The sequence below is a fragment of the Hyaena hyaena genome, unplaced genomic scaffold, assembly GCF_003009895.1.
Source record: "Hyaena hyaena isolate Hyena2069 unplaced genomic scaffold, ASM300989v1 scaffold_1919, whole genome shotgun sequence".
NCBI lineage: Eukaryota > Metazoa > Chordata > Mammalia > Carnivora > Hyaenidae > Hyaena > Hyaena hyaena.
In genome coordinates this window covers 73966-97358 of record NW_024082564.1, presented here as the reverse complement: position 1 = coordinate 97358, position 23393 = coordinate 73966, and the positions used below count along the sequence as shown (strand labels likewise).

General features: G+C 43.2%; 1 long non-coding RNA gene across 2 annotated transcripts in view; it reads left to right on the top strand.

Moving 5' to 3' along the window:
* LOC120226983 overlaps positions 1-23393 on the top strand; it is a 78575-nt gene that overhangs the window by 12498 nt on the left and 42684 nt on the right. Inside the window, exon 4 of one of the 2 annotated variants that reach the window (XR_005527136.1) lies at positions 11813-11872. The exons of the other annotated variant lie outside the window; for it this stretch is intronic. This is a non-coding gene — a long non-coding RNA (uncharacterized LOC120226983). Of the gene's footprint in view, positions 1-11812; positions 11873-23393 lie in introns of those variants that run through there. 2 annotated transcript variants of the gene reach the window in all.

Genomic DNA, 23393 nt, shown 5'->3' with positions numbered 1-23393 from the left:
CTCATTTCCCATGGGTTCCCCCTTCCCTAGGGCTGAACTGTCTCCTCCCTTCTGTCCTCTCCAGGCTCTTTGCCAAGTCAACTTAGTTTTAGGTTTCAGCTTATATGCCTCTTCTTCCAGGAAGCCTGCCCACTTCCCCTCTCCACACACACGGGTTAGGTCACCCCTTATATTGTTCCTGTTGCATCTGGCATGGAGAAGGCATGAATTAGCAGGATGTGTGCGGGGCAAACCGAGAAGCCTGCTGTTGCTCACAAGGCAAAGGGCAAGGTGGCAGTAGAATAGAAGGGCCGGTAGCAGCTGTTGTGGGAAGAACTGAGAAGATGGGAAGAGTGAAGGGCGTAGGCTTTGGGAAGAGCTGGATATGGGTTAGGGCGGTGAGTTAGCTTCTCTCATTAGGAAAGTGATCATTTATTTATTTGTTTATTTGTTTATTTATTTATTTATTTTTAGGACTGATTTTAGGTAAGTTACTCACTTTCTCTACACTTTAGTATTTTAGATTTAATGGGAGGCTTAAATGAGGTAATGGTTTGGAAAGGATGCAGGGGGTTAAGACAAGTTGGCAGTGCTCTCAGGCCTTTTGGGGATCAGGGTCTGGCTTGAGGCTGGCTGTGTGGATTTGGGAGCCGTCAGCATGTGGGCAAAAGCTAAAATCAGAAGGAAGCTGAGGTTGCCAAGGAGGGGTGGAGGGGTGTGTGCAAGAGAGGATGGGGTTGCACCTGGGGAGCGCCAGCATCTACACAGCGGGTGCCCAACCCAGCCTGGTACATGGCAGACACCCAGTACACTTCATATGGAGACCTATGGGCGAAATGACTAGGTTTTTCTGATGGAATCTTAGTCCTTTTTAGTTATTTCCCCAAATTCTGGTCTTTTGTCAAAAGGAAACATTTCCCAGTAGCCCAGTGGATGGGAGAGTTTGGGTCTGTTTTGAAGGAGTTGCACTTTTCTGGATTGATAGCTCATCTGTGGATGGACTCCTAGCCAGAGGCGGGTGTAGGGGGAGAGCTCAAACACCCATCTTGCCTTCTGTTATGCCACTGGGAGCCGATATCTTAGGCTGTAGCTCTTGACTGAGCAGTTCCAGGATGCCAGGCCCCTGTGTGAGCTCCTGCAGTCCTTGACCTGGGCCTTGGTGACAGGCATTGTTATGACTTCCATGAAAAAGAAAAAGCTGAGGGGCACCTGGGTGACGCAGTGAGTTAAGCGTCCCACTCTTCGTCTTGGCTTAGGTCACATTCTCACATTTCCATTCCTGTGATTGAACCCCGAGTCAGGCTCTGTAGAGCCTGCTTGGGATTCTCTCTCTCCCCCTCTCTCTGCCCCTCTGCTGCTCTTTCTCTCTCTCTCTCTCAAAATAAATAAATAAACTTAAAAAAGAAAAAAGAAAGGCAGATCACAATTTTTGCTTGTTCCTTGTATCTTATATGATTGAAGTGTTGCCTCGGTGGCTCAGTCGGTTAAGTGTCTGACTCTTGGTTTCTGCTCAGGTCATGCTCTCACAGTTGGTGAGATCGAGCCCCACCTGGCTCTGTGCTGACAGCATGGGGCCTGCTTGGGATTCTCTCTCCCCCCATCCCCCTCTCTGCCCATTCCCCATTTGTAATCTCTCTCTCTCTCTCTCTTTCAAAATAAATAATTAAACATTTTAAAAAATATTTATTTATTTAAGTAATCTCTATGCCCAACATGGGACTTGAACTCATGACCCCAAGATCAAGAGTCACATGCTTTCTGGACTGAGCTAGCAAGGCAGCCCTCTTCCCTAAACTTGGTGGGGATGTCACTTTTGTATAGATCTCTGTAACCAGGAGAAGATAGTTTAAATCAGTCATATTTCTTTTCTTTTCTTTTTTAATTTATTTATTTTGAGGGAGGGGAGGGACAGAGACAGAGAGAGGGAGAGACTGAGAATCCCAAGAAGGTTCCATGCTCTGCGAGAGCCCCAGACAAAACTCAAACTCACAAACCGTGAGATCATGACCTGAGCCAAAATCAAGAGTCAGATGTTTAAGCAACTGAGCCACCCAGGTGCCCTGAATCAGTTGTATTTCTAAAGCCATGGTTGTCATTTAAAAAAAAAAAATTTTTTTTAATCTTTATTTATTTTTGAGAGTGAGACAGAGAGAGACTGAGTGGCGCACGGGAGAGGCAGACACAGAATCTCAAACAGGCTCCAGGGTCTGAGCTGTCAGCACAGAGCCCAACACGGGGCTTGAACTCACAAACTGTGAGGTCATAACCTGAGCTGAAGTCGGACGCTAAACTGACTGAGCCACCCAGGCGTCCCTAAAGCCATTGTTTTCAAAGTGGGGTTCCAGAACCAGCACTATCAGCATCACCTGGGGAAATATAAATTCTCTAACCCCACCCAGACTACTGAATCACACACTCTGGTAGCGGGGCCAATAATGTGTGTTTTAATAAGCCCTTCAGTTGATTCTGAGATCTAGAGCTATGCTCTCCAGTACTGTGTTCATTAACTACATGTGGCTAATGAGCACTTGAAATGTAGCTAGTCTCAGTTTACATGAGCTGTAAGTATAAAATACACACCAGATTTCAAAAGTTTAGTCTGAAAAAGGAAAGCACAAAGGGTACCTGGCTGCCTCAGTTGGTAGTGCATGCAACTCTTGATCTCAGGATTGTAAGTTTGAGCCCCACGTTGGGTATAGAGATTACTTAAAAATAAAGTCTTTTAAAAAAAGCACAATATCTTGTCCATTGTTGGATGAATGGATAAAAAAAAGTGGTGTATACACACACACACACACACACACACACACACACACACACTAGAATATTATTCAGCCATGAAGAAAAGAAAATCTTGCCATTTGTGACAATATGGAGGGACCTGAGGGCATCATGCTGAGTGAAACTAGTCAGACAGTAAAAGACAAATACTGTATGATCTCACTTATACTTGGAATCTAACAAAGCTGACCTCAGAAAACAGAATAGCAAGGCAGCTGCCAAGGGCTGGGGAGTGAGGAAATGGGAAGATGTTGGTCAAGGATGCAAACTTGCGCTTATAACATGAGTAAATTCTGGCAATCTAATGTATAGCATGATGAGTAGTTAACACTATTGTATTATTTTCCTGAAAGTTGCTAAGAAAATTGACCTTATTTGTTCTCAAATCACACACACACACACACACACACACACACACACACAGATGAAGTGTTGGAGGTATTAATGAACATTATTGTGGGGGCCACTTGGTGGCTCATTTGGTTAAAGTGTCTGATTTTAGCTCAAGTCGTGATCTCATGGTTTGTGATTTTGAGCCCCTCGTTGGCTCTTTGCTGACAGCTCAGAGCCTGGAGCCTGTTTCAGATTCTGTGTCTCCCTCTCTCTCTTCCCTTCCCCTGCTCTCAATCTCTCTCTCAAAAATAAATAAAACAAACAAACAAAAACCTAACATTATTGTGGTGATCATTTCACAATATATACATGTATTTAACCATCACACTGTACACCTTAAACTTACACAATATTATATGTCAATTATATCTCAATAAAGCTGAAGGGTGGAAAGCACAATATCTCATTAATAATTTTATATTGCTTATACATTACAATAACATTTTTTTTGTTTTTGTTTTTGTTTTTTTTTACAAATAGTTTATTGTCAAATTAGTTTCCACATAACACTCAGTGCTCATCCCCACAAGTGTCCTCCTCCATGCCCATCCTCCCCTCCCCCCCACATCCATCAGTCCTCAGTTTTTGTCAGCATTCAAGAGTCTCTCATGGTTTGCCTCTCTCCCTTTCCCCCACCATTTCCCCCCTTCTTCTCCCCCTTGTTCCTCCATCATGTTCCTCCTAATCCTCCTATACGTGCAAACATATGATATTTGTCCTTCTCTGCCTGACTTATTTCGCTCAGCATAACACCCTCAAGGTCCATCCATGTTGCTACACATGGCCAGATTTCATTGTTTCTCATTGCCATGTAGTATTCCATGGTATAGATAAACCACATCTTCTTGATCCATTCGTCTGTTGATGGACACTTAGGCTCTTTCCATGTTTTAGCTATTGTGGAGAGTGCTGCTATGAACATTGGGGTACATGTGCTCCTATGCCTCAGCATTTCTGTATCCCTTGGGTAAATTCCTAGCAGTGCTATTGCTGGGTCCTAGGGGAGTTCTCTTGTTAGTTTCCTGAGGAACCTCCACACTGTTTTCCAGAGGGGCTGTACCAGTTTACATTCCCACCAACAGTGTAGGAGGGTGCCCGTTTCTCCACATCCTCGCCAGCATCTCGAGTTCTCTGATTTGCTCATTTTAGCCACTCTGACTGGCGTGAGGTGGTATCTCAGTGTGGTTTTGATTTGTATTTCCCTGATGAGGAGGGATGCTGAGCATCGTTTCATAACATTTTTGTTTTTTTTGTTTTGTTTTGTTTTTTAAATATTTTTTTAATTTTTTTAATTTACTTTTTTTTATTTCTAGGAGAGAGAGGGAGTCACAGACTGAAATAGGCTCCAGGCTCTGAGCTGGCATTCAGCACAGAGACCGACGCGGGGCTCGAACCCACGAACCGCGAGATCGTGACCTAAGCGAAAGTCGGACGCTTAACCGACTAAGCCACCCAGGCGCCCCTACAATAACATTTTTGATGGTTTGGAGTATAAACCATATGCTGTCAAAATTAATTTCACTTGAATGTGGCTACTAGAAAATTTTAAATATTTCCATTGGATAATGCTGGCTTGGAATATTGGAATATTCCCTCAGTGGTAAGGGACTCCATTCAGAGTTTGGGTTTAGGGGAGAGGCGTTTCTTGTTACCTCTTTTGTCAGTCATCATCATCATCACCATCATCACATTCTTTCTCTGGCCTTGGGCAACACTTACCTGATGTCCTGAATAATGGAGGTCCCCAAACAGTGAGATCACATAGGACTGTTTCAGCAAGAAAAATGGCTATAATTGGAGAGTATGCAATCTTCATAGGACCATTAGTATATTACTGTATTCCAGTCTGGCTGCATTAAAAAGTAAGATTAAAAAAAAAAAAGATGGTTAAAAACAAGTAAATTATCTGTCTTGAAATAAAATTGCCTCCTTAGTTTGCCCTTGCACAGTTTAGCATCAGTGCCTTATTGATCAGAATTAGGAAGTTAATAAGGTTTGGGCTAATTAATCAGATGGGTAGGGACTGGAACTGCACTGCAAGGCTTAATCAAGTCATCAAAGCTCTCAAGCCATGAAGAAGGTAATTAAAGGGAAAAAATGCCTGTTATATAGTAACAGGAGACCGGGAGAGGACAAGAGCAAGATAGAGAACCTCCATTTTCTTTTGTACATTTCTGATATAAATCAGACCCAATGACCAGGGCACATTCATTGCTCAGCTTCCTATCAGAGAATTAAGCTGAATGAATTTATAAATCACCTCGTCGGATAATTTACTTGCCCTAGACCAAATGTCCATGAAACTATACTTATTTATAACAAATTTATCTTTACCAAGTTCCATGGAGATGAGTTCTTTAGGATAGTCCTCAGTTGTCCTTAATGATGGCAGCAATTGTGATTTACAAGCAACAAATAATTCGGCTGTTGATTATGCAACAGATACTGACTACTTCTGCTTCCAAAACTGTGCTAGATACTACTGTGGACCATCTAAACTGTAGAGAGCTATTTATTCAAGCAAATTCTGCTGTATGGCAAATGGTGAAGATTCTTGGGGAATCTTTTCTAACCCCTCGGCCTCCTTCAGTCTGTCCCAACACACCTCTTCCCTCAAAATACTTAAGAAACTCAAGTGGGAAAAGAGTAAGGACAGTGTTGGTGGGGGACGCAGGGAAGTTAGGGGCAGGGGAAGAGGTGGAGGGGAGGAGGGGGCCTGGAAGTAAAGGCAGACATTGTTGTGTGCGATCCAGGTGTCATTGTATGGGGAGTGGACTCTCTTAGCCTGGGAAGATAAATTCTAAAGGACCCAAAGTTTGAAGCCATTCAAACATACAGCTTCCTGACGGTATCAGCAAGGTACCACTATATTTTGAAAACTAACCACGGGACCCTAAGAGAAAAGTCTATTGTACTTAAGAACCAGAAAACCTAGGGGCGCCTGAGTGGCTCAGTTGGTTAAGCGTCCGACTTCGGCTCAGGTCATGATCTCACGGTTTGTGGATTCGGGCCCCACGTCGGGCTCTGTGCTGACAGCTAGCTCAGAGCCTGTTTCAGATTCTGTGTCTCCCTCTCTCTCTGACCCTCCCCTTCTCATGCTGTCTTTCTCTCAGAAATAAATAAAAAAAATTAAAAAAAAAAAAAAAGAACCAGAAAACCTAGTGTCCTTGTCAAGAGCCTCACAGTGGAGTGGAGAGGGCAGAAGCCAGATCAGAGACAGAGGGAGTACAGGCCTCATCTCTCTTCTTCCCTTCCTCTCCCGAAATTCTCTCTTCCCTCCTCTCCCTTTCAGGACCTCCTGTGTCCGTGTGGGCCAGTTGAGCTAATTAACATCTCAATGTTCCCTCTTTTTCCTGCTCCAGTCAAATCTCTGGTTCTTTGAGTTTCTCTAGCCTGCAATGCAATTTATTCACATTAGCCACAAAAATTCAGAAAGTAAATAAATAAAAGGAATGAGGGAGTTCTATCCTTAAAAGATTTTTTTTTTTTTTTTTTTTTTTTTAGTTAAGTAAGCTCCATGCCCAACATGGGGCTTGAGCTCAGGACCCTGAGATCAAGAGCCATATGCTGTACTGGCTGAGCCAGCCTGGCACCCCTTTCCTTGACAGAGTTCAAAATCTTTTGTAAAACTTCAGTAAGTGAAGCAGTTTGGTATTGCGCATGAGCATACTGCTCAAGAATATGTAGATCCATGAAACACCGCAGGGAGTACAGAAATACTGCAAAATTCATTTGAGAATTTAGTATGGTATAGGAGAAATGGGGACATTTCAAATCACTGTGGTAAGAAACAACTTAGTCAATAAATCATGTGGAGATAACTAGCTTTCTCACCTCAGGATGGAATTCCAGATGGAGTGGAAGGCATATGCAAGGGTGAGAATTACTAATTTACTTGTAATAGAAAAAGACAGGAAATAACCCAAAATCTACTGTAGGGTTAAATAGTTTCTAGTAACTCAGGAATATTGGGCTGTCTGAAAAGGAAAAGGGTGTGTTGCTCAAATAATTCCAAGATCTATTGCTGTAAGTGGAAAGGGGGGTGCAAAACCATATGTACCTGTGTATCTACACATATACACATATGCCTGTGTGTGCAAGGAAATATTCTAGAAGGATACTGAAGAAACTAAGAGATAATTCTACCCCACCAACCTCACCTGGAGGCTTTCTTTATGCATATCCATTTTTTTTTAAGTTTATTTATTTATTTTTCGAGAAAGAGAGCACAAGCAGGGGAGGGTTAGAGAGAGAGGGAGACAGGATCTGAAGCAGGTTCTGTACTGTTAGCACAGAGCCTTACAGAGGACTCACTAACTGTGAGATCATGACCTGAGCTGAAACCAAGAGTCAGACACTTCACCAACTGAGCCACCCAGGCACCCCCGCATATCCATCTTTATGGCTTGAATTTTTAGATAATCTTTAAATTAATTAAATTTAATAAGTTAGTTACTTGTATTATTTTGTTTTAATTCAGTAAGCTTTATGCTCAACGTGGGGCTTGAACTCACAACCCTCAGATCAAGGTCACGTGTTCTACCAACTGAGAAAGCCAGGCACTCCCAAATTAATTAATTTTAAAAGCCTAGTTTTAAAAAGCTGTGAAAGAGGCTCAATTCTTTCTAGTGACTTCTGGAGCAGTTCCAAAGTAATGATTAAATTTGGGGGTGAAAGGGGGCTGCCTGGCTGGCTCAGTTGATAGAGCATGCCGCTCTTGATTTCAGAGTGGTGAGGTCAACTTCTTTGTTTGACATAGAGTTTACTTAAAAAAATAAAAAGGGGGCACCTGGGTGGCTCAGTTGGTTAAGCATCCAACTTCGGCTCAGGTCATGATCTCATGGTTTATGGGTTCGAGACCCGTGTTGGGCTCTGTGCTGACAGCTAGCTCAGAGCTTGGAGCCTATTTCAGACTCTGTGTCTCCCTCTCTCTCTGACCCTCCCCTGCTCACGCTGTCTCTCTCTCTCTCTCAGAAAAAAAAAAAAAAAAAAAAAGACTTGGGGGTGAGGATAAAATCAGAGTTTGGGTCCCGGCTAAGTCCTTGACAAGCTGTGTAGCTTATGAGCAAATATCCTTCCTGAGTACAACTTTTCTTTAACAGGAATAATAACCCCTGGCTGTTAGGTTTATTTTTGAAGGTCAAATGAATTAACACATATGTACAACTCTAGCATCATGCCCTACTCTTCATATGCCCGAATGAACATTCCCCCCATTTTAAATAACTCCTTATGTCAGGGACCCACCTTCCTCTCTCTACCCCATCTCAGAGATTTCCATCTGACGTGGCTGTGAACTTTAGCTTCTGAAATCAGAACACAAAATATTGGCATCTCTGGAGCTGGGGGGCCCAATCTTCCCGCACCTCTCACCTCTCTTGTCTTTACTTTCTTCCTGGTCCAGCCCAGATTTCCCGGATTTCCAAGCACTCTCCTGCTGATGTCCTCTGTCCTTTCTCCTTCTGTCACATTCCGCAGACCAAACCCTAACAGGGCCGCCTTCCCCAAGCCTCTGTCTCCAACCACAGGTGAACTCTCAGCTCTGCCTGGCCACTCTCTGCCCCAGTGAGCTTGCTTTCCCACTCATCACAATTTTTATTTCAAACCTACCCTCTCCTAAAACTTTTGAGCCTTTTCATTGCCATCCGCAAATGTGCCCCTTCTCCAGCTTCACAGAGAAAACGGAAGCCTGCGTAAGGGAATGCCTTCAAATCCTGGCCGGCCCCTTGCTTACATTACATTCTGCACTCACTCTGCCCTCCTATTCTCAGGACATAAGGGAACATCTGTCCTTTATTCCATCAGAAACTAATCCCAGACTCTGGATTCGATTTCTCCCCGCATTCTTCCCTCCTCAGAATCAATGACTTCTCCTTCCTTCCTTTCACTCAAAACATTCTCCTGTGTCCCTATCTCCAGCAACAAGAAGGACAATAACGTTATCAGCATTATTATCTATAACCTCCTCACCACCGCCAACTCTAAATCCTTCCTCTAAAGCACACACAAAACAGACTCCAAGCTCTCCCTAGAATATCTCCTTTCTCCAGCCATCACCACCCTCTCTCCCTTCCCTTTTGTAACGAAATATTCCGCAAGAACTTTGCACACTCACTGTCTCTACCTCCATGCCTCCCACCTCTCTCCCTCCCCTCTGGCTTCTGCTTCCTCCTTTCCACTCAGAAGTTCTTGACAAGGATGCAGGGTTGTTCTATTTTTGTTTTTGTTTTTTTTTTTAATTAAAAAAATTTTCATTGTTTTTCAATGCTTATTTATTTTTGAAAGAGAAAGAGAGACAGAGCATGAGTAAGGGAGGGGCAGAGAGAGAGGGAGACACAGAATCTGGAGCAGGCTCCAGGCTCTGAGCTGTCAGCACAGAGCCTGATGTGGGGCTTGAACCCACAGATTGTGAGATTATGACCTGAGTAGAAGTCGGATGCTTAATGGACCAAGCCACCCAGGCACCTTGGGTTGTTCTGGTTGTTAAAATGTACTCTTCTCTGGACGCCTGGGTAGTTCAGTCAGCTAAGTGTCCGACTCTTGATTTCGGCTCAGGTCATGATCTTACAGTTCTAGCCCCACATCAGGCTCTTCGCTGTCAATGCAGAGCCTACTTGAGATTCTCTGCCTCCCTCTCTCCCTGCCCTTCCTCTGCTTGTGCTCTCTCTCTCAAAAATAAATAAGCATTTAAAATAATAATAATAAGATGGACTTTTCTCTCAGTAGTGTTTGTGTCTGTATACATCGAACACTTCCATGTTCCTCCCTTGACTGCAGAAGCCATCTTCTCGTTTTTTCCATTTCACTCTACCAGCCTTCCCCTTTATCAGCCTCAGTTCCTGGGTCTTTCACTTGAATGTTGGTATCCATGGCACTCTGTCTTACCCCCCACCTCTGTTCCTTCTGTACACACTCATCAAGGACAATCTCATCGAGCACTATGGCTTCAAACGTTATTTGCTAATGATTCTCTCATCTCTGTCTTCAGCCCAAATCTCTCTTGAATTTCAAGACCATCTGTACATCTGACCATTCATTCATAAGCAGTTTTCTCATTGGGCAGTTACTATGTGCTTGGGAACAAAAAAAGTCAAACAAGGTTGACTCTACTGTTTCTTCTTTAAAGTATATGTTCAACAATTTAATAATATTTCCAATTAAGTCTCTCATTTTTCTTGTGGGATCTCTGTTTGGGCACCACCAATGTGCAAAATCATCTATTCAAATAGATCCAAGGTCTTGGTATAGGTGTGACTCTTCATCTACCTCCTTCCTAAGTTAATCAGTCACCAAGCTCTATTTCACCTCTTGAATCTTTCTTTCTTTTCTTTTTTTAAGGTTTTTGTTTTTAGTTTTGAGAGAGAGGGAGAGAGTAGGTGGGGAGGGGCAGAGAGAGAGGAGGACAGAGAATTAGACGTAGGCTTTGCACTGATAGCAGTGAGCCCGACGGGAGGCTCGAACCCATGAACCACCAGATCATGACCTGAGCTGAAGTCTGACACTCAAATGACCGAACCACCCAAGCACCCCATCTCTATATTAAATATCTCTTGAGTTGTGAAACTTTCCATTTCCTTATATTTCACTGTCACTTCCATAATATTGGTCACATCACCTCTGGCTATTCATTCTGCCTCTAGGTTTGTGCCCTTCCAGTCTATCGTCCCCTTGGCAGGCTGAATGATCTTTCTAAAATGCAAACTTGAGCATATCCTCTCTCGTGTTTTAACCTTCAGTGGCTCCCAGCTGCTCTCAGCATAAAAGTTACACTCTTAATCATAAAGTGACTTAGAAGCTGTCTCAAGATCTGGGAGCTACTTATCTTTCCAAACTCATATCTCTACTCCTGCAGCTCCTGAATGAATGTATCATGGCTTCTTTTATCTGTACTTAACACACCTATTCTTTCTACCTGTAACACTGCCCTAGCCTCCTCTTTGCTGCACTCCTGGTAACTTCCACTCAGCCTTCTGATCTTAGCATAGCCAATGTTTTCTGGGAAATCTTTCTGAATACTCTGAGTTCAGATAATTAAAAGAGACAGAATGGCATGATTAGGAACATGGATGTGGGGCCCCTAGCTGGCTTAGCTGGAAGAGAATGCAACTCTTAATCTAGGGGTTGTGAGTTTGAGCCCCATGTTGGGAATAGAGATTACTAAAATAAATAAATAAACTTAAAAAAAAAAAAGGAACATGGACTCTAATTATGATTGCCTGGGCTTGAGTCCTGGCTTTGTTGCTGCCTGTATGACCTTAATCAAGTGACTTAACCTCTCTGGCACCTCAGTTCCTCATTGGCAAAATGGGACAAATGTACTATCTTCTCATAGGGTTATTATGAGGAATAAGTGAATAATTTCTAAAGCACTTTAAATGTACCCATCAGAGTAAATGCTATGTGAATATTAGCTCTTATTTCCTATATGTCCCAAGCATGACAATTAAAACACGTTCTTGTTAATTGTTACTTTGCAAGTCTGCATTCCACACTACAAGCTGGGAACTCAGGTCCATCTTGTTGACTATTGTAATCTCTAGTGCTTAGCTTAGAGGATACCAACATTAACTGAGCAGGCTTCTAAGCATTGAACACATATATATGTATACAATACATATTTTCATCACAAGGTAGCCACTATTATTGTCTCATTTTATAGGTGAGGAAACTATGACACAGAAAGTGAAGCAGTTTGCTCATCATGGTAACAGACTTAATAAGGTCAGGATTTTACCCTATTCTGTCTACTTCCCCAACCCATGTTCTTAACCACTACGCTCTACTGTGTAGATGGTACCACACACAAATCAATATTATTGACTTACTGGCTGGCTGAATTTCTGTAAGAATTTTCTTACCAAGCTTCTTGTATCTCACCGTCCCCATCCCCCAGCCCCCACCCCCAACTTGGGCTAGTAATCTAGAATAAGAATAAAAGCTAGTCAGCACTGTATCCTTCATTTCATGGCTCCCATTTCCCAAATAATTCTCTATTGAGTTGGTTGGGTCGGTGTAGCCAGACACCTAGTGAAGAGTCAACAATGGAGAAATCTCTTGAATCAAGAGAAAATGGTTTTGTTGGAGATTAAGTTGTAAACATTAAATACAAATCTTTCTTTTCTATTCTAGTCTCTTGCTCTATGAAGAGCAATCATAATTTCTAAGTCTTAGTGATATAGTAGAGTTTCCATTTAGATTCAACCACATTTACATTTGTTTTGAATTGATAATCAAAAAACAGTAAAATAAAATTATATGCTGATTATTTAACATTTTTTTTTGCAAATTTCAAACTTGGAGAAAATTTTCAAGAAATGTACAAAGAATTCCCATACCCCCTTAACCAATAGGATTCACCAATTTATATAAAAAAATCATTAATAACCTAAAGTATTTTTCCACACATTTTTGTTACAAATGGTGCTTGCTAGCTAGCATATGATATACAGTAATATTTAATTACTTACAGAGTACATATTTAATCCATTACCTTTTTAAATGTCAGTTTTTCATGATCATAAGAACCTTTATTTCCATATATTCTTTCACACGAAAAATTCTGAAAAATGTTTCCCCCAGGATGTCCTCTTTTGAATTTTATAAGAAATATTTAAAAAGGGTGTGTGTGTTTGTCTTAGTGGTTCAGTGGGTTACACATCTGACTGTTGATCTCTCCGTTCATGAGTTCAAGCCCCGTGTTGAACTATGCACTGAGGGCATGGGGTTTGCTTGGGATTCTGTCTCTCTGTCTCTCAAAATAAATAAAGAAGCCTAGAAAAAAGGTAAAACAAAAAGAAATATTAAAATGAGCAGCATCATTTCCTGGACTTTCAGCTCAGTGTGATTTCCTGAAAGCATTATGTAGTTCTGGCACTGGCTTTTCTATGAAAATTAAAGTATTGATTCAACTACTCCTTTGTAGTAGTTCATTAGTCATTCCCTTACCATTCTTACTCTATTGGTATAATGGAAAGTGAATGACTTTTGAAGTCAGACAAACTTGCAGTTGAATTACGACTGTTGCTTACTAGTGACATAAAGACTTGGAGTCCTTATGTGGTAAAGTAGCTGATCAAATGTTTCTTACAAGGATTAAACAAGATCATCTAGGCAAAGTGCCTGGTACATCATAGTTTAGCAGGATTCTCTCACAAAGACAGGACACTGAGGCTCTTCTTTCCAGGAAGCAACTTTATTTGTGCCAGCACGGGCTCAGTGGGGTGTAGCCAAAATTTTATGCAATTTCTACTTCTTTGTCTCCCGCATATAGTGACACATATAGTCCGATTGGACATAGTCCAAGTTACAGAGTCATGTCAGAGTTGTGGATATGTATATAGGAGTTGCACTTGTCTTCTTTTGTTCTGTGAAGGCCTCCACCACATTCCTTAGGGAGGGGCTCTACCACATTCCCCCCTTTGATGCTTGGACCCCCTATTTTGGGTCAAAGAGCATCATCTTGGTTCAGAGATTTATATTTCCATAACATCATCACATGTGTGGCTGTTTTTCTTTCAACCCTTGCCTCAGTGATGCTGGAGACAGACTGTATGACCAGGGGAACTAGGCAAGGTACGATTAAGCAAGCTCCCAAAATTAAGAGATAATATCTATAAAGGTTTTGAATCCTCTGAGAGTTGAAATCCATCCTCCAAATAACTCCCTGGGGTTCCAACCTTTCCAGGTCTGGACTGGAACATGCACAGCCTTTCTCATTCGATCTGTGAGCTCCTCTAAGACTTTTCCTTCATCATCTATCTCTAAGCAGCAGCTGCTCAGGTTAAACTTTCCACAGACTTCTCTCTCAGAAGCAAACAAGTACTCTAAGGCCAAGCGATTTTGATAGATGGCATGCACATTTTGGTCTGCTGCTTGGCTGGAAAGTTAAGAGCTCTGGTAGTTCCATTGGTTATAATCTCTACAACCACCTGCAGCCCTATTATGTGGTTTAGCACGCAAATGGGAGTGCAGTAGCCCCAGGACCCATCCTCTGCCCAGGTGGCAGGGCCATAATATTAAATTATGCACTTGGGAGGCCATTCATCATCTTTCCAGTTGCCAATTTGTAGGACATGTCATTTCCTTTGAGTCTCCCTGTTCCCATACACTTGGACTCCCATATGTTCCCCTCTGGCAAGTGGGAGCAGGAAGAAAGGTGGACGAATAGTTCCCAGCACACATGACCCTGACCAGCCTGAGGGAGGTACTGTATAGGTTGTCCTTCCCCAGATCCTGTATAATGCACCTGGGGCCCACCATTGGATAGAAGCATCCACATTGTCCCAGGCCTCTTGGAGATGAGAAAAATTAAATGAGGGGTGGGGATCTGGTTCAAGGTGATCTGGGGAACCCACATTGGGTTTCCTGGGTGGTTGAGTTATAAAATCTTTGGCCTAGGCACGTTAAGCTTTCAACAGGGATGGTGAACTTTCTTCCCCATTGGGCAAGGCAGTTTTTCCCAATAATTGGGATTTTGAGGAGCCAAACCCTGGTAGTGGGACTGGGGTTTTCTATTCCATTATAAGGTTCGTGGCGATCTAATTCTCTAGCCTCCCATGGCCATGGATCCCCCCATGTTGGTTCCCCTTCATACACAACAAGAAGAGACCTTTAGAGTCTGGGCTATAGTCTCTGTTAGGGCTAGAAACAGAGTTTTCATTGTGACAAGACAGGAGGAGGGCCCTTCTCCATTTCTTCATAAAAGGAATGAAAGACCTGTTGGGTCATGGCCTCCTGTGTAACAGTAACTCTCTTAAACTACAACATAGTTCCTGGGTCTATGCCCTGCCCATAGGTAAGCATACCAATCTGGTGGTACATTTTCCATTTTGAGTCTCCTGGGTCAAAGATGGTAAAATTAACGGGGTTACAGGTTCCCTATTGGCAGTTTGACTCAACCACACCCTTTTGGATGAGTGCTGTTTTGTCTTTAGTCTACCATGTGGCCCATGTGACACAGCTCCAATAAAGACAGAAGAATTCAGGTGCCCGGGGCTAGGAATCGCACATACCAGACCCCTCACACATGTATTTATTATTGAGTCGGTACTCTGTTTCCCACGTCAGACCTCCACATGGCAAACCATATGGCAATCTGTCCCTTGTGGTTCTACATACATCAAAGAATATAGATACTAGCCAGTTTGATTGGTAATTTGAATTTTGTTAATTAGTCAAGCCACACCAGTGGTGCCTGTCTTGAGGTGACTCTGGACCTCTAGCCATTCCTCCGTTGAGTGTTGTGGGTGAAAACAAGTGTATTGACTCTCCCAGTGGCAGATAGAATAGGTGGTCTTATTGTGTCTGTAGGTCACCTGACATGAGACGTGGGTATGATGGTATAGTAAGTTCCCAGCGACTCCCTAGCCTGACCTGGTTATGCAAATACATGGATCACATGATGAGGAATCTAGGTCTACTGAAGGGGTCCAGGTTAGGAGCAACCAATACCAACAAAGCATCCTATCCACAAAAGGAAGGTCAGTGCTAACAGAAACCTCTCACGACACTCCCCGCTGGCCGGGGTGGCCTCTGCCAATCCTTAAGGTGAAAAGTGGAGCAAGAATCATAATAGTGAGAAACAAGAGGTGACAGTGCATCACAGTAAGGAAACAGATATAGAAAATAAGGACAGTCTACTTGTTCCACCGGATCGTCAATTCCTCAAGCTTCTGCCGTGTGTATTTCAGTCAGCTTCCAGAGTGACTAAAGCGGGGCTTCAGTCTCCTAGGGCCTCTGGAGTTGCATACCTCTTCTTTTGTATGGTCAGCTTGCAAGGTGTTGATGGATTAAGAACGGACTCCCAGCTTCGAGATGCCAGCTTCACTCTACTGTGATGAATCCAGGGACCCACCTTGGCTACCTTTACTGCAGTAGGGTGAACAAAATGACAGTGAATGGGCTCCCCCAGAGGGTTTTAGGGGTTAGACATTCTATTCCTTCACCCATACAGCATCTCCTGGTTTAAAGGGGTGAGCGTCTGTGGTCAGACTCACAGGTAATTGCTTCCTAACCCAGTGGTGTAAGAGGGTTAGGGTAGAGCCAAGAACCTGTATCTGTTGCATTAGGGTTAGATTGCCTATCTTATTTAGATCCCCTCTTATGCCCTTGATAATGGAGGGAGGGCACCTATAAAGGATTTCAAAAGGGGAGAACCCCATCTGCTTCTTCAGCCTCCCACCTGCAGCTGCAGTCTGCCTCCCTGAAGGTCCTTATCTCTCCCTGCCTAATGTTAACCCTTTCCTTATTTGTTCCTCCCCCTGAAATAGGGCCTCTAACTGGCATTAGGGAACAGGGACCATGATGACCATTCTGGCTTCTTCAAGCTGATCAAGGACGGTGTGGGAGTACAGTTTACCCAAGGGTCAGCCCAGTGGTCCACGGTATGGTTCTATGGGGAGGCTAGCAGACATGAGGCAGCACAAACATTGGCAGACACAAGGAGAAAAACACAAAGATTATACTGACCAACAAGATGGCATCTTAAGATAATGTCCCCAGGTCCCAAATCTGTCAAACAATCCAAGAGAGACCCTGACTTTGTCCAATTATGCAAATGGAATAGATGTCATCTATCAGTTCTAAGACTGTGAGAATTATCAGTTATATTGAAACAACACATCTCAGGGACTCTCTCATAGCCCATGTGATAGAGGAGGAGTAAGTAATCAATGATGGCTCTATTCTCCAAGACTCTGGCCCTAACTTTATTTAACTTTTTTAATTTAAAGTATCTAATGCTTGTGAAGTGTTTAGAGTTTTGCTGAGTATAAGCAGACAGTTTGCTTTATTATGAGGTGTAAAACTTTATACAGAGCTGGGAGTCCTACCAGAGAAAGGGTTCAAGGTAGCTGTTTACCATTATTAATTTGCAAAGTTTTAGGTAAGCCGAACCTGGGCATTATTTTATAAAGTAGAGCTTTTATTACTTCTTGTGCCTTCTCCATTTTTTTTAATTTTGGGGTTATTTTGTTTGTTTTTGTTTTTTAGGAGAAGGCCTCTATCCAATTAATAAAAGTGTCAACCCATACCAACAGATGTTGGGATTCCTTTGACCTTGGCATATGAGTGAAACCTAATTGTCGGTCTTCCCTGGATAGCTTCCAGGTCCTTGATGGTCTTGGAGAGCAAGTTTGTGGCTGAGAGGATTGTTTCTAAGACATTCTTCACAGGCTGATACTACTTGCTGAACTGTCCTTGACAAATTTTTCCCAGTAAACATCCTGTGGGCCATTTGATAAGTTTAATCCCTCCCTAAATGAAAGACCTGATGCAGTGGTTTCACGATCTTTTAGCTCTGTGAGCTAGGTAATAGTAATTGCCCCTGCTCTGCTTGTAACCATTCCAAGGGCTGGAGGCAGTGTTGGTGAGTCAGACCCCAGTTTATTTCCTTGGAGAGAGAGTAGGTGGGATTGAGCTTCTTTTAATAATTGATATAGCAGCAAACTATTTTCCTGAACCCTGGTATCTACAGGGTACAATATCCACTAATTCCTCAAAACTAAGACAATTGTTTATCTGTCCTGGAGTTAGTAGCACTATAGTCTCTAATTTAGTTATAATGTCCCATTCCAGCAAGGGAGTAAGGCTCTCTGGTATTATCAAGAAAGAATGAGAAAAAATTAGTTTTCCCCATATGCATCCCAGAGGCTGAGAGAAAAATTTAGTCAGAAGCTTTCCGGAGATACCTCTAATCGTCATGCTGCGTTTGGATAGTTGACCCGGAGTGGAAAGGAGGAGGGAAAAGATGACTCCGGGATCAAGAAGGAAATGAACCGGACTTTTAGTTACCTGACTTTTCCAGAGTTACCAGAGGCTCTGGGCTTCCAATAGACAGTTGGTTCCAGAGCCACCCCGGAAGAGCCCCAGGCCCCATCAGTCCCTTTCAGGGACACTGGTTATCTGAACCCTCACAGGTAGAGGTTCCCCAGGGCATTCAGACTCCCAGTCTTCATATAAGGGGCATGGCTTGTGGGGCCTTGACTTCTATTGTTCTTCCTGAGGGCAGTCTCCTTCCAGCGCTTTGACTGCCCAGTAGATGGTATTTGGTGCCACGACCTCTGGAAGTCTGGTCTGACAGTGTGTAAGGGCAGGACTAAGGCCTCAGATTTTTCTTAAGCCTCCTTTCCTGTGTTTTGTTTTTTAAACTCAGTCATAATATACCTGATTGGCAGCTCATAAGAGCCCCTCCAGAGTCCCTTCCAGGCCAACAGCCAATCTTTGCATTTCCTCTGAATATCTAGGACTGATTGAGTGACAAATTTGTCCTTTAAAATCATCTCAGCCTCAGGGATGTCAGGGGAGATAGCTGTATATTTGATAAGAGTCCCCTCAACCTCTCCAGGAAGGCCACTGGGCTCTCATTCTGTGTTTGTAAAATAGTGGCTAATTTAGCATAATTTATGGGTTTAACCTTAGACCTCCTTAATTTCTCTAAGACACAAGCTTGAGAGTGGTGGCAATACCATTTTTTAATGGGATCTTGGGATGGAATTACCTGGGCCCCAGTAGGAAACTGGAAGTTCCCTACAAGATCTCCAGCCCCAAGATAATTAATGAGTTTTTTCCCCCCAAGAGTTTAGGGATCAAAATTATTGCAAATTTTCAGAATGCATCCCAAGGGAGTATTGGGCTTGGTTGGGGAATTGCCCATCTATAGGAACAAGAAGGAAGAGGCGTCCCTTATGTTAATTTTCCACAGCTGGTCAGAAGAAGCCTCATCTCCTGGCCCTGCACTTTGGCTGGCTGTTCGACTGACAGGCAAAAGCTTTGTCAGTCTTGCAAGGTGCTGGGAGCAGTCACTCTTATCCAGGCTTGACCCTACTTCCAAGAGTTGACCTTGTCTTCCCCAATTTCTCCTATCCCTTCATTTTCCACAGAGGGACTTTAGGGGTATTGATTGTGACCATGCAGGACTTTTCTGGTTGTAGAAGGATGCACAAATTTTATTTTGGCCCAACACTAATCCTCTTTACAAACTTTTTTTTTTTACATTTTTACTTACTTTTGAGAGATGGAAAGAGACAGCACGAGCATGGGAGAGGCAGAGAGAGAAGGAGAGTCACAGAATCTGAAGCAGGCTCCAGGCTTCAAACTGTCCCCACAGAGCCCTATGCAGGGCTCAACCTCACAGACTGTGAGATCGTGACCTGAGCCAGAGCCAGACGTTTAACTGACTGAGCCAACCAGGCGCCCCTTACAAACATATTTTAAAAGGCTGGTGAAAACCATTTCTAGGAAGGATAAAATCAGCTGTCAAGGGGGCTAAAAGGGCCAAAGTTGAGGTCTGTTCCCTTGCCTTTTTCAACAGTGCCCAGATAAATATGTCCCGGCCATGCAGATGTCCCCATTAGAGTATGTAGGTTGTTACAAGTTGGTATACGCTGGGTGAAGTGTAGCAAAATGGCTCTATGAATTCCAGTAAAAGCCCTTTATATATAATGGTCGTCTATCCCTTAGATGCCAGGCATCCATTCCTTTGCTAAACAGAAACCACACAAATATGAAGCATTTGGAGTCGGGCAGCAAGGACGTTGTCACCATCTCCCCAGCCTTTGGATCAAAGGAGGGGCAATTCCAACCAAGGCTTGAGTAAAACAACTCAAAGGGCTTGCTGTCCCGCTGTCCTGCCCTTGTGGTTAAAATCTTATTTTTTTCCCCATCTTTTTGGGCAGACAAAAGGGAGGAAAACCCTTTTTTTAACCTCTTTTTTTTTTTTTATCAAAGCATACCAACAATCCAAGAAAACTTTGCCTTTTTAACAGAGTAAAAGCAAAATTTTAATCTTATGCCAGCGTACTTTTAAAATCCATTTATTTTAACCTTAGTCTGTCCTGACCACATATAAAATTTCTTTCCAGGGGCGCCTGGGTGGCTTAGTCGGTTGAGCGTCCGACTTTCGCTTAGGTCATCATCTCGCGTTCGTGGGTTCGAGCCCCGCGTCAGACTCTGTGCTGACTGCCAGCTCAGAGCCTGGAGCCTGTTTCAGTCTGTGACTCCCTCTCTCTCTGACCCTCCCCTGCTCACGCTGTCTCTCTCTCTCTCCTAGAAATAAATAAAAATATTAAAAAAAAAATTTCTTTCCAAAGATTTCTCTTCACAAACCCACAACTTTCCTTTGCTTTTAGATTTCGACCTAAGCCCTTTGTCTCTAACCAGTCTTTAGGACAAAATTACTTTCTTTTACCTTCGACAAAAATGATTCCCAATCCTTATATCTTTCTGACATATCTCCTACTTTTCAACAGAGTTACTTTCCTTATTTTTATCAGTGTAGATTACATTCAGCAGGATTTTAATTTTTAGAAACCTTAGTCTCCGGTGAAAACTAAGTAGTAACCAACTGTGAACTATCTGTTACATCAGATTTGTTTTTTTTTTTTTTAAATTTTTTTTTTTAATGTTTTATTTATTTCTAGGAGAGAGAGAGAGAGAGAGAGAGACAGCATGAGCAGGGGAGGGTCAGAGAGAGAGGGAGTCACAGACTGAAACAGGCTCCAGGCTCTGAGCTGGCAGTCAGCACAGGGCCCGACGCGGGGCTCGAACCCACGAACCGCGGGATCATGACCTAAGCGAAAGTCGGACGCTTAACCAACTAAGCCACCCAGGCGCCCCCAGATTTGTTTTTTTAAGATGGCAAACTTATGAATCCATTAAGCATAAAGCATGTTTTATTTTAAAAGATCTAAATATCTTTAGTTGTTATTGTTGTTTCAGCACCCTGGGTTAGGTTTTGGAACGTGTCTATGCATGAACAGGGTTCTCTGAAAATGTGCCAGGTCCTTTTCATTTGCTTAGAATCTTGCAAGGAAAATGGAACCTTTATGGGACCAAATCCACCGTGAGGCGTTTCAGTCAATAGATACTTTGAACGTGCCTTGATTTTACAGAAAGGATTTTTTATCCCTGGCAATCCTGGATAAGGAGGGCACGGGGGTCCAACAGGTGGCTTTTCCTGAGGGAGGCCTCAGGGTATGAGTCTGTAAGTACTTGCCTTTCTTGGCCCCTTTAGGGCAAAGAAGACCTGCACATAAGGAACTTCTGACCATGTACCCGGTCTTCTACAATACAGATATAACTCTAAGATAGTACTGTACTGAATAGTTACCTCAGGAGGCCAGGACTCGCCATCATCCAGGAGATATTTCAGGTGCCTCTTAACATTGGTGAGTTCAGTATGAAGCCCTCACCTAGATGAGACTCCTGAGGAAGCCTAATGCTGCCTTAAGCCGTATGAGGTCACCACAGACTCAACACTCGCTTCGGCCCTTGGTCAGGTCAGAACCTTTCCACTGTCCTCTCATTCACACACAGTCACACAGTGACTCCAGCCCACTGCCCAGTGCCCAGTGTCTTGCAGCTGCCGTTTCGTTCCTCATTCCTTATGGAACTACTTGGGCATCTCTGGGAGGCGATCAGGCTCCCCTTCTGCCTCTTAGGGGCAGGTCTACTAAAACAAACCTGGGTTCTTACCAGTCTGACAGGCAGAACTCCCTGAGCTGGTTCCTGGACCTCACTGGGTTCCATTGTGTATCTGGGGTCCTTGCCCCAGCACAGCAGAGGGGCTAGTCTCCTACTGATCAAGTGGTCCACTGGCAACAGGCAAGGCCATTCCTCCCAGCCCTCCAAGGCTCACACCCCGATGACATAAGAGGTGGAAACACACCGTCTTGGAATCTTTGCTGTGAGCCTCCAAGAAATGTAGCAGGATTCTCACACAGAGAGACAGGACACCGAGACTTCTTTCCAGGAAGCAGCTTTATTTGTGCCGGCACGGACTCAGCATGTTAAGACCTCAAAAAGGGTGAGCCCCAAGTGCAGTGGGATGTAGCCTTTTTTGCAATTTCCACTTCTTTGTCTCCCATATATCGTGACATATATAGTTGATTGGACACAGTCCAAGTTAGAGTCGTGTCAGAGTTATGCATACGTGTATAGGAGTTGATTAGGTATGTTGCACATTGCCTCCCTTTATTCTGAGAAGGCCTCCACCACATTCCTTAGCGAAGGGCTCTCCCACACTAGGTTTTTGATAAACAGTGCTTACATGATCTGTAGTTTGTTATGAAACTGTGAAGGCTAGGAAAATTGGAGGGAACATAACATTGGAGCACCTTCAGACTACACTGAGACATAAGTCAGTTTACCACATGGCTGCTCTAGACTGCACATTGTCTGTTGGTGTTACACTACCTGGAAGGCCTGTCCTCCTTGTCTTTCTAGCAAAGTGTTCTAATCCATCCATATTCAGCTTTCTTGATCACCTTTCTCCTGTGTGAGAGCTAGAGAACCTTTCTATATTTTATACCTCTACATACCAATTGTCATCAACTGTCTCACTACTATCTATCCATCTATCAGATTTAGGGCCTATATTATATCCATTGCCTATACTTATATCTCAGTTTCTTTTGTTAACATATCTAACTTCCTATGGTAGATATGAGCTCATTGGCCTTTAAGGATTTGGGGTCTGGGGGCTCCTGTGTGCCTCAGTCGGTTAAGCATCCGACTTCAGCTCAGGTTATGACCTTACGGTTCGTGAGTTTGAGCCCCGCGTCGGGCTCTGTGCTGACAGTTAGCTCAGAGCCTGGAGCCTGCTTCAGATTCTGTGTTTCCCTCTCTCTCTGACCCTCCCCTGTTCACACTGTCTCTGTCTCTCTCTCAAAAATAAATGAAACATTAAAAAAATAAAGGATTTTGGGTTTGGGTCATCATGAATCCTCAGCATGTAACATAATAAATGCTCATTAAATGTTTGTGGAATGAATAAAAGAGCAGCAAATGAATATATGAATAATTAATCAATGTTCTGGGAAGGAAGGGAATGATCTGCCCTCACTGAAGATCATCAAGATAAGGTACAACGTTTCTCAATCACGAAGTCACTGTACACACTGATGTGTCACAGTAAATTATAAGGTAGTTCACAAATATTTGTTTTTTTTTCCCCCAGTAGTATATTCAAGGTTGCAAGGTTGCAAATATAGCCAAGTTGGTTTGTCTGAAAAGAAATCTCAGAGCAGATATGAGATTATCCACATAGTATCACTTTTACTTGCTTTCCAATGTGCTTTCTTGACTGGAAGGAAAAAGGGTAAATTAGAAGTGGCCAATCAAGATGGGTGCCTTGCCCTGCGGCTGCCCACACATGTGCTCTGAGAGTGGACAACATCCGTTAGGAGTCACAGAGGAAAAGAAGAGAAAATTTCCATGTTAGGAAATCATGATGAAGGAGCCTG